Here is a 12461-nt window from a genome sequence, read left to right as displayed (position 1 = left end):
AGACAGGCCTACCTGAAATACGCAGAGTTACCCTAGGGATGGAAGCGGTCAGCTGATGGGGACCTGGGCCTCGTCAGTCCTCTGCAGCCAGGCCTAAGAGTTGGAAAGGGGAACCGGAGGCCAGATGGCCAGGGGCCTCTATGAGCTATGGGCTTGGGGACAGTCAACGGCCCAGTGTCCCTTCTGATGGCATTTAGGACAAGGGCCCAGAGGCTTGCGAGGCTTAGGACATGTACGAGCCCAGTGACCCTTCTGACCACATTTAAAACATGGTCCAGGAGGTCCCAAGAGACCCTTCCATGGACCAATGGAACCAGGAACAGATGCTAAGGACAGACAGATGGACAGCTTGAGCGAGCATCTGATATTTATGCTTCAGAGCCTTCTCGTCTCTCCTGTTATACACCTTAAAGGCCATTCCCAGGACCTCAGCTTGGGGAGTTAGGGGCCCCCTCTCGAGGTGCCTTAGTTTGGCCTTAATATCAGGGAAACTCTAGGAGAAAAAGTAGGTCATTAGTAGTTGTCTCCCATCTGGAGTCTCAGGGTCAAGATCAGTATATTGTAATAAAGCCTTGGTCAGATGATCTAAACATGCTGAAGGGTTTTCATTCTTACCTTGGAAGATTTCCTGGAGACTTTCATAATTGATAGCCTCATGGGCTGCCTTTCTAAGTCCTGCCATGAGGCAAGTAATGAATTGGCTACTACTAGTTACTCCTCCAGGAGAATTATCATCCCAATTGAGGTCCCGATCAGGGACTGCTTCAGTGCCAATCAGATGGGCAGGGGAGGTCTGATGTACCTCATCACCATAATTTCTAGCTTGCTCCCAAACTCGCCTGCATTCCTCAGGCAGGAGGGTGTTAGACAAGATCATATGGACATCATGGAAGGTCAAAGCATATGATTGAGTCAGATATTGAAACTCTTTGATATATGTGGTGGGGCTTGAAGTATAGGACCCAAGCCTCTTTTCTATCTGTGAAAGATCTGACAAAGAGAAAGGCACATGAACCCGGATTACACCATCTACCCCAGCCACCTCGTGTAGAGGACACAGAGATGTGGGTTGGGCAGCAGCTGCCTGTGAGCGTGTGGCAGGAGGAGGGAAGGGCGGAGGGGCTGAGGGGACTGTGGCTGCAGAGGCTTCATCAGAGAGGGAACTGTGGTATGGTGGGGGCTCATCCTCTGGGTTGAAGGAGGAGGAGTCCTGGGTAGGATCTTCTGTCCCTCAGGAAGCAGGTATAGGGGAGATGAGAGCTAGGAGGACTTGTGTGGAAGAGCAAGAGTTGCAGAGAGAGGGCTCATAATGTAGAGGAGAAGGCCTGAACGGATGATCTCTCTTTGCATTTTCCCAAACATTTACAATAGTTGAAAAGATCCCTTATAATATTGGGATCTAGAGTGCTGTTAAGCGGCCGTTTAGAGTCATTCAAAGGATATTGAGGCCAGATCTGATTGCACTACTGATAAGTTTTTTTGGGGGGTTAGGTCTAGGGTGAGAGAGAGAGAGAGAGAGACCCTAGGTTAGACAGGAGGCAGCCTTGAGGACTGTGGTTAGGGAATGGATGAGGAGCCACCCTCAGTGAGACGTAGTAGATGAGTTTAGAGGTGAGTCTAGTATCACCTAGATGAGAGGACGGTTATGCTCAGGGGGTCGTCACCACCACTGTGTAAGCGTTGGTGCAGGAGCCTGTAGAGGCACTTGGGCACCTGGCCAGGACTACGTATAAGGGGCAGAAGCCTGTAGAGATTAACCCAAGGCTGAGAGGTAGTCTCACCAGGAGCAACTCCCAATCACCTTCGGTGTTTTGTTTTTTCTCAAAACCCAGGACCCAAATAAAAGATCACCAATGGACCCAGTCAACAGTAGGGGTCAGCTATCGCTCTGAAAGCTGTGGCTGGGGGTGCTCCTGACCACTCGGTAACCCTGGGAGTGCCGGACAATCAATGGTCACTTCCTGGGACCCATAGGTCCTTTAGATCTACCAGAGACAGGGGTCTTACCTGGAATGTCCAGTGGTGGGTGCGGAGAGGGCGTTCTGCATAATGGAGGGTCTGGTCTCATGATGGACTCTGGATCGGGGCCCAGGGATACTCAGTGACCCTTGAAGAGGAGAACGGGCACACCAGGGAACCCGATCCCGGGTTTCCGCACCAAAATGAAGGGAAAGCAAGGAACAAGAGAAATGAAAGCGAGAAAGTAAGCGAGAAATGAAAGACAAAGCAGAGGTAGATACACAGAGTTTATTTGTCAGAGCTGACAAATAAAGACCATCTCTTTATAAGAAAGAGGCAAAGCCGGCTTGAGTTCTGGGGCTTTTATGGGGCAGGCTCAGGAATTAGAGCCTGGTGGGTCCTAATGCAGGCGTTAGGAGTTGGGTTGGGATGAGGGAGTGGTGAGCCTTTCTCAGAAATGCCCTTGGGTGGGAAAGCGAAGCTTTTCCCGTAAAATGACTGCTGTCACTTAAGATGGCTGTCCAGATGCTAAGCAAGGATCTTATAGCCCTGACCCGACAGGTACCCAAAAAGTCCTGTTGCTGGGGAAATTTGAGGGTCTTGCTATCTGACCCAGGGGATTAAAGGGAAGAGTTAAAATTCCCAAGAATTTAATTTTAAAAATATTCATTTTTCAAAAATTGACAAGGGAAGAGATATTACCTCCTTGTGAGAGGTAAATGCCTTCACGTGGGTGAGTCTGGCAGGAGGTACTCTTCAGAACTTGGTACCTCTAGGTGTGAGGAAGGCTGTGGGTGCTTCTGCTATTTTTGATGTTATGGTTTAGCTATGAGGTGTCCCCCCAAATCTCATGTGTGAGACAAGCAAGAACATTCAGAGGTGAAGTGATTATAGACCATGAAAGTTATAACCTAATCAGTGCATTAATCCACCCATAGGGATTAACCGGGTGGTGACTATAGGGTATGCCTGGAGGAGGTGGGCTCTGGGGCCATGTCTTTGGGGTTTATATTTTGAGCCTGGTGAGCAGGGCTCTCTCTGCTTCCTGGACCTGTGGCCTGGCTGCTCTCCTCTTCAGCCATGATGTGCTGCCTCACCTCAGGCCAGAGCAATGGAGTCGGCCATCTACGGGCGGAAACTGGGAGCCAAAATAAAGCTTTCCTCTTTGTTCTTGTCAGGTCTTCTGATCACAGTGGTGAAAAAGGTGACTAAAATGGCTGGGGTACTTGGACAACAGGGCCCATGGAACTGGAAAGGGTGGGCTTGCTCAAGGCCAGAGTGGGTTGAGAGCTGCAGGTTTTTCCCAGGCTGCCCTTCAGCCAATGCCCTGGAAACATAAAAGGTGGTTGTTGTTTTTGGTGCTGGGAGTTGAACCTAGTGCCCCGGGCAATCTAAGCATATGCTGTACCACTAAGCGACATCCTCAGTCCCTAGTGTTATATTCTACTTCTTCAATAATACTGTCTTTTCGTGCATTTGTATTTTATCCCTCCCGTGTACCTTAACATCAGACATCGTCTCTCACAACTATCCATATTTGGTTTTTTGATTCCTTGGGCCTCCATTTCCTCATCCCTAACATGAGAAATGCACGCCTTTCCTGCTTTGCAGGGTTATTGGAAGATCCAGTATCCAACGAGATGAGATGCTGAAGAAACTTTAAAATAGCAGGCAGATGCAATAGATTACCATTAAGGAGTCACCTGTCAGGTAAGCACTGCTTCCACAGGCTGTTGGCCAGGAGACAGTCAGAAAGAGGGGGAAGGAAACATAAAAATAGAAAAGAAAAGCTGATGTCCTTTTTCTTATGTGGTTGATTTTTTTTTTTTTTCTTTCCAGTACAGGGAATGGAACCCAGGGGTACTCCCCAATTGAACTATATCCCAGCTCTTTTTTATTTTTATTTTGAATTTGTGGTCCTTCTGCCTCAGGCTCCCAAGTCACAGGTGTGTTCCATTGCAATTGGCTTTATATGGTTGGTTCTTAATTTATGACTGAAGTTCAATCACTAATAGCCAAAGAGTACTGACTTCACAGAGAAAAACTTGGAGAAAATGTTTACCCTGATGGTAGATAAGAAGAGGACAGTCAGCACTTTTGGTTGTCTCCTGGGGTGATCCTACACTGTGACTCTACAGGTGATTGGTTTGACCTCCATCTTAAAGCTAGGGGAACCTCATGCTTTCCCCCAAGAATTCTGGGAATTCCCTGGAGTTGGGTTTCTCCAGGTCAACTCTGACTCTAAATTTCCTTCTTGGTTGTCTTGTGGCCACACCTTTATTCCTATCTCAAAATTGCCTCAAATGTTGAAGACAGCCCCCTCTCTTTGATACTCCTTATAGTTCACCTACTCCAAGGCGGCCTGTACAAAAAACAATTATTAGAATTTTAGGAATAGATTATACTGGGAAAAAAGGTTTGATTGCAGAATCATGGTCCAGATAATTGAAAACAAAATCTTTTTTAAAAAATATTTATTTTTTTTTGAGTAGATGGACACAACACAATGCCTTTATTTTTTATGTGGTGCTAAGGATCGAACCCGGGTCCCGCCTGTGCTAAGCGAGCGTTCTACCATTGAACCACAATCCAAGCCCCCAAAATCTTTTTTTTTAAATATTTATTTTTAGTTGTAGTTGGACACAATGCCTTTATTTTATTTATTTACGTTTTGTGGTGCTGAGTATTGAACCCAGGGCCTCGCACATGCTAGACAAACGCTCTACCTCTGAGCCACAACCCCAGCCCTAAAACAAAACCTTACAAAATTTTAAAACAAAATCTGTTCTTTAGAGCTTCCCCAATTTCCCACCTAATAGGCGTTAGCTTCTGGCCTTATTGCTTAGTATTCTGGTTTCCTCTTTGTTCTTCTCCTCTCCAAATTCCTGATCATTTCTTAGAGATTTTTAGCAATCTTTGTTTTTTTCCTCCTAACCCATATCCTCTGGGCCTCACCTTCTACCCTCAGGGGGCCTATCAAGGTATTTGCCTAAACAAAGACACTTCCTTCCCTAAAAAGAACTCTTGTGCTACCAGATAAAATAATAGCTTCTCTTGTCTGCTACAACAATGACAAAATGGCCAAATTGTGCTTATTCTTTGGGAAATCTGACTGACAAACTGATGTGACTCCATTTTTGAAAACAGCTTCTACCTCAAGGCCTGTCCAGAGGGAGGGGGCATGACCCTTGTCCTTGGAAAAACCCACAGAGCACTCCTAGACAGATAGCCGCCCTTCTGAGTTGTTTGTCTGTAAATAACAGGAAAGATCCTCAGGCTAGGTGAGGACCCATAGCAACCCCCTAGCAACCACCAAGCAGCATGAGACAGGGAAATACCTGGGATGCCAGATGACCCTCCAGTAGTTTATGGTGGTTGATAACATGTTGGGAAACCACGTACTCCCCTTGTGGCCTAAACCAATCAGTTCAAAGGAATCCCCCTCTTGTACTGACCAATCACCCCTACCCAACTTGTTCCCACCAGTGAATGTGCTAATCAGTGTTAAGAGTTATCGTTTGACTTTCCCGCAGTATGGAATGATTTGCTGTGTGATGTTGTGACGCATAGAGTATCCCCCCAAAACCTATAAAATCTCACTGAACAAAGGACCGGGACTCACTCCCTGGGACCGCTGCATAGGGAATAGTTGTGAGTCCAGGCTCGAGCTTGCAATAAAGACTCTTGTTTGATTGCATCGGATTCGGCTCCTGGAGGTCTATTGGGGTCCCACGAATCTGGCATTACATGACAATATATGGGCCTTCTGGCCAACAGAAAAGTCAACAATTCTCCTGATGAGGGAGTTTTTACCCAGGGTCTATCTGCACCTGATGCTCACAAGTTTTGGGGGGTGGGGAACCTAGGTGGTTCTATTTTATGATGAACAAAAGCAGGGTTAAGGAACTGAATCAAAGAAGTTCTGAGCTAGCACTTGAACCCAGATCCCAGGTCATTCAATAATCTCTGTTTGGGGAATTTTTACAAAAATGGGTAATGTGTTTTGAGCATGAATTTGGTGTCCCAGTATGGAAGGTCAAAAGAGACATGGGTTATTTGTTAGGTAGGTTTTACATAAGTGCTGGAGGAAAAGATAAGCTGTCAGCAGATGCTTTTCTGTGTTGAGACTGAAATGTTATCTCCCCAAGATAACCATCTTGAAGCTGTTAGGGAAGATCCAGCAGGGCGGCCTTGGAAGCCACCTCCTAAATCCCTCTCTCCCCAGTCATTCCCTCTCCCCTCCCCTCACCCACATCCTGTCCTCTCAGAGGCCCAGTCCCCATTCCCCACGTCCTCTGGGAAGCCATCCGTGACAGCACACACTGACTGAGTTTTCTCTCCTGGGAATCTCCTTGACAATTACTCTCTGCTTTGCACCATTAGTATGTTCTAGACCAGTGGCTTTCAGATGTTGTTGACTGCAGCCCATAGTCAGAAACATTTTACCTTGCCTCCCCACCCCACCATATTCTCTCTCTCTCTCTCTCTCTCTCTCTCCTTTTTCCTTTGGGACCAGTGATTGAACCCAGGGACGCTTAACCACTGACCCTCATCCCCAGCCCATTTTTAATTTTTAATTTAGAGACAGGGTCTCGCTAAGTTGCTTAGGGCCTAAATTGCTGTGGCTCGCTTTAAACTCGTGATCCTCCTGCCTCAGCCTCCTGAGCTTCTGGGATTACAGGTGTGTGCCACCACGCTGAGCCACATTCTCTTCCTAAACACAGAAATATACATGTGATAAAAATGTCTCATTTTGATGCTTTCAAGCCCCACATTCCCAGCAGACAGCCAGACACAAGGCTCTGCACACCTACTGGCCCCTTCCCAGCCTCTCTTGGCTTCAGCAGCCAAGGCCCTCTGTGCTCCCCCCACATCATACCAGCTGTTGCCCTTCTCCTTGACTTTGGACCTGCTGTTGTTCCCTCAAGGCCTTTCTCCCTCTGAGGGGGAAACTGGATCCACTTCAGGACCTCAGAGGGCCTTCTTCTGCCCTGTGCAGTTTGGGTTGCTCTGAGACAGTACTCACCACACTGAACTGGATTTCCTGACCCACGCGTCGTTTGCTTCCCTCACTCAACCGAGCTCCTGAGGCCAGTGATAGGAGTATCTCAGTGGGTTTTATATCATTGGCATCTACAGTAGCGTCATTGTCCAGCAGATGTTAATTGAAAATTAACAAAATAATGCTGTTCTCTAGTCTCATGTCATCATTAATTAAAATTCTTCCATTCCATATGCTCCTAATCTCTCTGGCTATTTTAATGATCCAGTTATATATGTGTTTGGTGGGGGGAGGTGGAGAAGATGGACTTGGGAAATCATAACAGTTGTTCATCCAATAGTTCCTGCCATACCTCCTTTCCAGCACAGTCAGTGGTATTCATTGTCGAAGGGAGGATGAGGATTCTGATAGCTGGAATGCATAAGTAAGCAAATAGTCAATGCTCAACTTATGAGTTTTGAGGCAGATTTTCAAAACTCCACAGTGGGTTAGGAGTGTAGCTTGGTGGTGGAGCACTGACTTAGCATGTGCAACACCTTGAGTTGGATCCCCAGAACCACAAAAAGATTAAATAAATAACAAATAAAACTTCATGGCAGAGATAATAGTCTTGAAAACCAATGCATTTGATTTGGAGAGAAGAGCCTGATGCCCGAGAAAGTAGGCCGCAGGGGTTAGGTCTCAAGCTATGGGTTAGAATAGGGTGGGTGAGGAGCCAGCATCTTCCCCAAAGACAAGATTAGCGATGGGGACACTAGGTGGAGCTGGATCAGGTCAGTGGGTGGGACCAAACCTGGACAGGTCAGGAAGGCAGAGTCAGCATCAAGAAGACCCAGGAGAGGCTGAGGCAGCTCCCATTGAGCATCTGTGGCCACCTTGGCCTGTGTCCATATTCACACGAACTGTCAACTCACTGGGGGAGCAGGAGCTTCTGGCAGGGCCCTCTCTGCCGAGGTCCTACAGAAGTGATGCCTGGCCAGCCCTGAGTTTGCTCTCTCCATCCACTGCCCACGTGTTCTCTAGCTCTTCTGGTCCAGAGGGCAGTGGTGATGTGGGAAGGAAGCCCCAGCATCTGCGCCTGGAGAATTAGACAGAATAAGCCCAGGATTCCGCCTCAAGGAAAGCAGTCATGGCAGGTCCTAAGGCTTTACATGGGTTTAGACTCTCATTAAAATTACAGCATATGCCAGGTGGGGTGGTGCACACCTGTGATCCCAGCAGCTTGGGAGGCTGAGGCAGGAGGATCTCGAGTTTAAGGACAGCCTGAACAAATTAACAAGATCCTGTCTCAAAATAAAACATAAAAAGGGCTGGAAATGTAGCTTTGTAATATAACACTTGCCTAGCATGTGCAAGGCCCTGGATTGCATTCCCAGTACATTTAAAAAAAAAAGAAAAAAAAAGGCCCCATGGGGCGGGTAGGCAATATCATTTCGTGATAAAAGGACACAAATTTTCTAAGACAGCCCTTCCTCGTTCAGGTAGCCCAAAGGGCATTTGCTAAATAAGGTGCAGCCAACATGGTTCCAAGTCCCCAGTTAGTGGTGATTTAGAAGTATAAAGTGCTGACCCTGCCTCTGTGGAGCACTCCTGGGGGTTCTTCTGATGTGTCCCTGCCCACTCCCTTTTCCCTGCTCTTTTCCTCCCTCCCCTGTCAAGGTCCAGTCCTTCACTCAATAAGTCTGCCCTGACCACTCCCAGGCACTTGCCATCTCCCACCTGGGTCACTACCCCACAACCAGACCTAGTTTCCCTGTGTGACTCTTGCCCTCCAATCCCCTGCAGTCCAATCAGCCAGAGGGAGGTGTCCATTCCTGCTTCAAGCCCTCCAGGGCTCCTTAACAGAGTCCACTTCCCATGGGCAAGGATTCAGGGCTCCCCTGGGCTCCCCTGGGCTGGCCCTGCCCTCGTCCTCTGTGCCCTGAGCTATACCAGTGCCTGGGAAGCAGAGAGCTGGGCAGATGGCTCCTGGTTCTCTCATCGGTGGCTTCCTGAAGACTGTGTGGGCTGCAGCTGGTGAGCCCCAGGGCTAGGCTGCCCTGGGCTCTGACCACCAGCTGCAGAGGCCTGGCTGGGACCCCTGTCCCTTTCTTCCCCTTTGCTTTACAGCTTTCTCTTCCCTCGCCTCCTCCTCAGTCCCCAACCTCATCGAATTTCAGACTCTCCAGGCAGAAAAGGCCCCTCCCTGTGATTGTCCCTGTGGGAAACTGGTCAAGGTCATGGAACAGGTCAGCGTTGGTCTGGTCTGAGACGGGAAGTCAGAGGAAGCCTCAGTCGCACATCCTGCCGTGTCTGCAGCCTCCAAGGGAAGGAGACGCAAGCTCCCTCCTCAGGCTCTCTCCACTGCTCCCTGAGGACAAGTGACCTCCAGGCCAGCAGAAGGCTTGGTGCCTCCTTGAGAGCCTCCCTCCTCCTACACCTGGGGTGTTTTGGATCCTGGCTGCTCTGGGTGTCTGCTTTGTCATGAGGCCTGGTGCCTGTGGTTGGGTCATTAATTCTGGGGTGGGTGGGAGGTGGCAGAAGGGACTCAGCTCAGAACAAATAAGCTGGATAGAAAGGCCATAATCTGCCACCTGCTGGCTGGATTCAAGTTTCTAGCAAATTCTTCCTGATTTTTAAATCTTGCTGTAATTACTGTGACCTTGAAATCCAAGATCCCTGTCCTTAGTATCCCTTCCTCCATCCTCCCTCCTGAGGCCCAGTCTGTTAACTTGGTGCACACCAGCAGCCTACCCACCCCAGGGGGTTTATCTATGAAGGTGGCTCTGGCAAGGGCAATGCTTAATCCAAGGGACTACATGCTAAGGACGGGCAATGCCAGGCAGGGTCACAAGCCAGGTGTGGGGAGGGGACAGGGTGCTCCAGGACAGTAGCTTCCTAGAACCTCAAGCTCTACCCTGTAACTGCTCACCTTCTGTCTCTGAGTAAGGCTGACCCATTTGTGCTTGTTAACGAATTGAAATTCCAAGGAAAGACAGGCGGCAGGTTGATCCCAAATAGGAAACACACGTACGTGAGGGAACAAGGAGGTTCTGCCAGCATCCCAGACAGGCCCTCTTCCTGCCCCTCGCTGCAGGTCTGCCGGGCCTCGGAGGGATCAGCTAGTGCTTCCTGTGGCCAAGGTGAGTAAGAGTCTACCTCTGCTCCAGGCAGCCCCGTCACGGTCACCACCAATTTCGAGCTGGAGGACAGGGTGGAGCTTGGGGGGTGTTTTCAGTATGAAGTCATTTCCCACAGTGAAGGAGCAGCCACGTTCTACACGGTCCACTGACAGTCTGGGATACTTGCCCAGTAGCAGGAGAGTCTAAAAATGCCCAAACCCATCTTGGGATCTCAGGAAACTGGCTGGAAGACAAGCAAGGAGTCAGCAAACTCCAAAACAACTGCCCATTCCAAGCTGAGCCCAGCCAAGAGCAAAGCTCATCCTAGCTCTAGGGGCTCTACATCCTGCCTGGAGATGTGATGGTACCTACAGACAGACCACCGGCCAGAGCCGCTCAGGGGCAGGCCCAGCACCCAGTACTGAGTAGGTTCAGCTGCCTGGTATGTGTTAAACTAAGTTGGAAATCCAACTGGGTATCAGGGGGCTGGATAAGGAATTCTAGGGATGCCCAGGAGGGCACCCTTGCTAATAGCAGGGGTAATAGGGGCCTCTCCATAGATGGGATGGGTTGAGCCTACGATATCTTTACCTAAGGAAAAGAAGGAACAAACACCTCGGGGGGAGCATGGCTACAGGGATGGTTCAAAAAGCCACAAAGGGCTTGCTTGCTTGCATCTTTAAAGATATATGGTGGGCAAGGCCTCATTGGCAGAGGGATTAGTGTAACAGACCATGCAAGGAATATATCCTACCATATGAAGAATTTAAGGGCATAGAGCCAACCGATGGGAAACCAACGAGTTTTTCAATAAATGCAGAAAATGTAGTTGGGAAAATGAACTACTGAGGGGAGAGGGAGAACAAGTTCAACTCTGACCTTGGACAGTCTGATAAGTAATGATTTTCTAGGTGCTGTGGTGCATGCCTTCAATCCCAGCGACTCAGGAAGCTGAGGCAGAAGGATTGTAATTTCCAAGCCAGCCTCAGCAACTGATGGAGATCCTGTCTCAAATAAGAAGGGCTGCAATGTAGCTCAATGGTAAAGTGTCCCCGGGATAAATCCCCAGTAATACAATTAAATAAATAAATGAGTTACCCAATTGGGCTCAGATTTGGGGGAAAGGTGGGACAAGTCAAAAAGATAGATTACCTGTCCATTCATTCACTTGTTCCCCTGGGCCCAGATTGGGGGAAGCCTGTCAAAGGACCATCTCCATCCTCCCCAACATCTAAGGAGAAGGAGCTTATGAGAGTTAGACTTCCACTGGACCCAAAATTGCTTTCAAATCCAGATTTTGTCAGTCAATCTCAAGCAGAACCTCTAGGAGTGTCTTTGTTCACATTTATGTTCAGCAGAAGTGCTTTCTGGCACCTAAGCCCGTGAGAAGCTCCCCGTCTGCTTCCCTTTTCCTGATACAGTTGTTTGTGCCACTTGATCCGGGCAATGGGTGGATTTGGGGATTTGTCCCATCCTCTCAACGCTGGTATAATGGAAACCAGATGTAGACCAGGAAGGGACCCTAGGAATGGTCCACATCCCTTATTCTGTAGATGAAAAATAAATGTTGCGCAGAAAGAAAAAGTGACTGAACATCACACAGCTAGTCAGGACCAGGACTGGGCCTGGACTTCTGCTTGGTGTCCTGCCCAGGACTCCTCTGCAGCCCTCTATCATCTCCTCCTTGACCCTCTTCTCTAAGACTGACAACTGCTTTCTTCTGGCTCTTTTGAGTTTCCTGTGGTGGCTTTGCACCTGTCTTCTGCCAGACAACCCTGGCTTGGTGACAGAGTGTCACCAGTCTCATGATATGATGGCACCCAGAGGGGGGGCCTTCAGAACAGCTGTATCCAGCTCTAGGCCTGGCTGGGGACAGGGCATGTCTCCTTTGGTCCTGGACCCAGGAGATCCATGTCCCCAGGCCTCTCACCCTCTACAATGGCTGAATGACCTTGAACATGTCACTGCTCAGCCTGACTGTCCTTGAAAATGGGAATGATAGAACATATCCTGTTCCTCTGCTGTGAGAATAACGTGTGTGTCGAGTGTATGGAATCTGCTTTGTAAACTGTGAAGTGCTGTTCCAGTGTAAGACACTGGTCTCCCCAGAGCCCAAGACAGAGCAGAATAACTATGGAACTATTGAGTAACTCTAGGATGATAGTTCTCAACTGGGGGCGATTTTGACTCCCCTGGGGGCATTGGGCAGTTTCTGGGAACATTTAAATTGTCACAACTGGGTGGGGGTTTCTATGGCATCGATGGGTGGAGGTGGGGCTGACTGCTGAACCTTTTCCAATGTACAAGACAGCCCCCACGGCCAGGGCTTGTGTGGCCCCCCAAACCTGTGAGGAATGAAGATGCAAAAGCACATCTGTTGACACAGAGCTGGGCTCTTA

The sequence above is a fragment of the Urocitellus parryii genome, chromosome 6 (genome assembly GCF_045843805.1).
Source record: "Urocitellus parryii isolate mUroPar1 chromosome 6, mUroPar1.hap1, whole genome shotgun sequence".
NCBI classification, from domain to species: Eukaryota; Metazoa; Chordata; class Mammalia; order Rodentia; family Sciuridae; genus Urocitellus; species Urocitellus parryii.
This window is presented reverse-complemented; position numbering follows the sequence as displayed.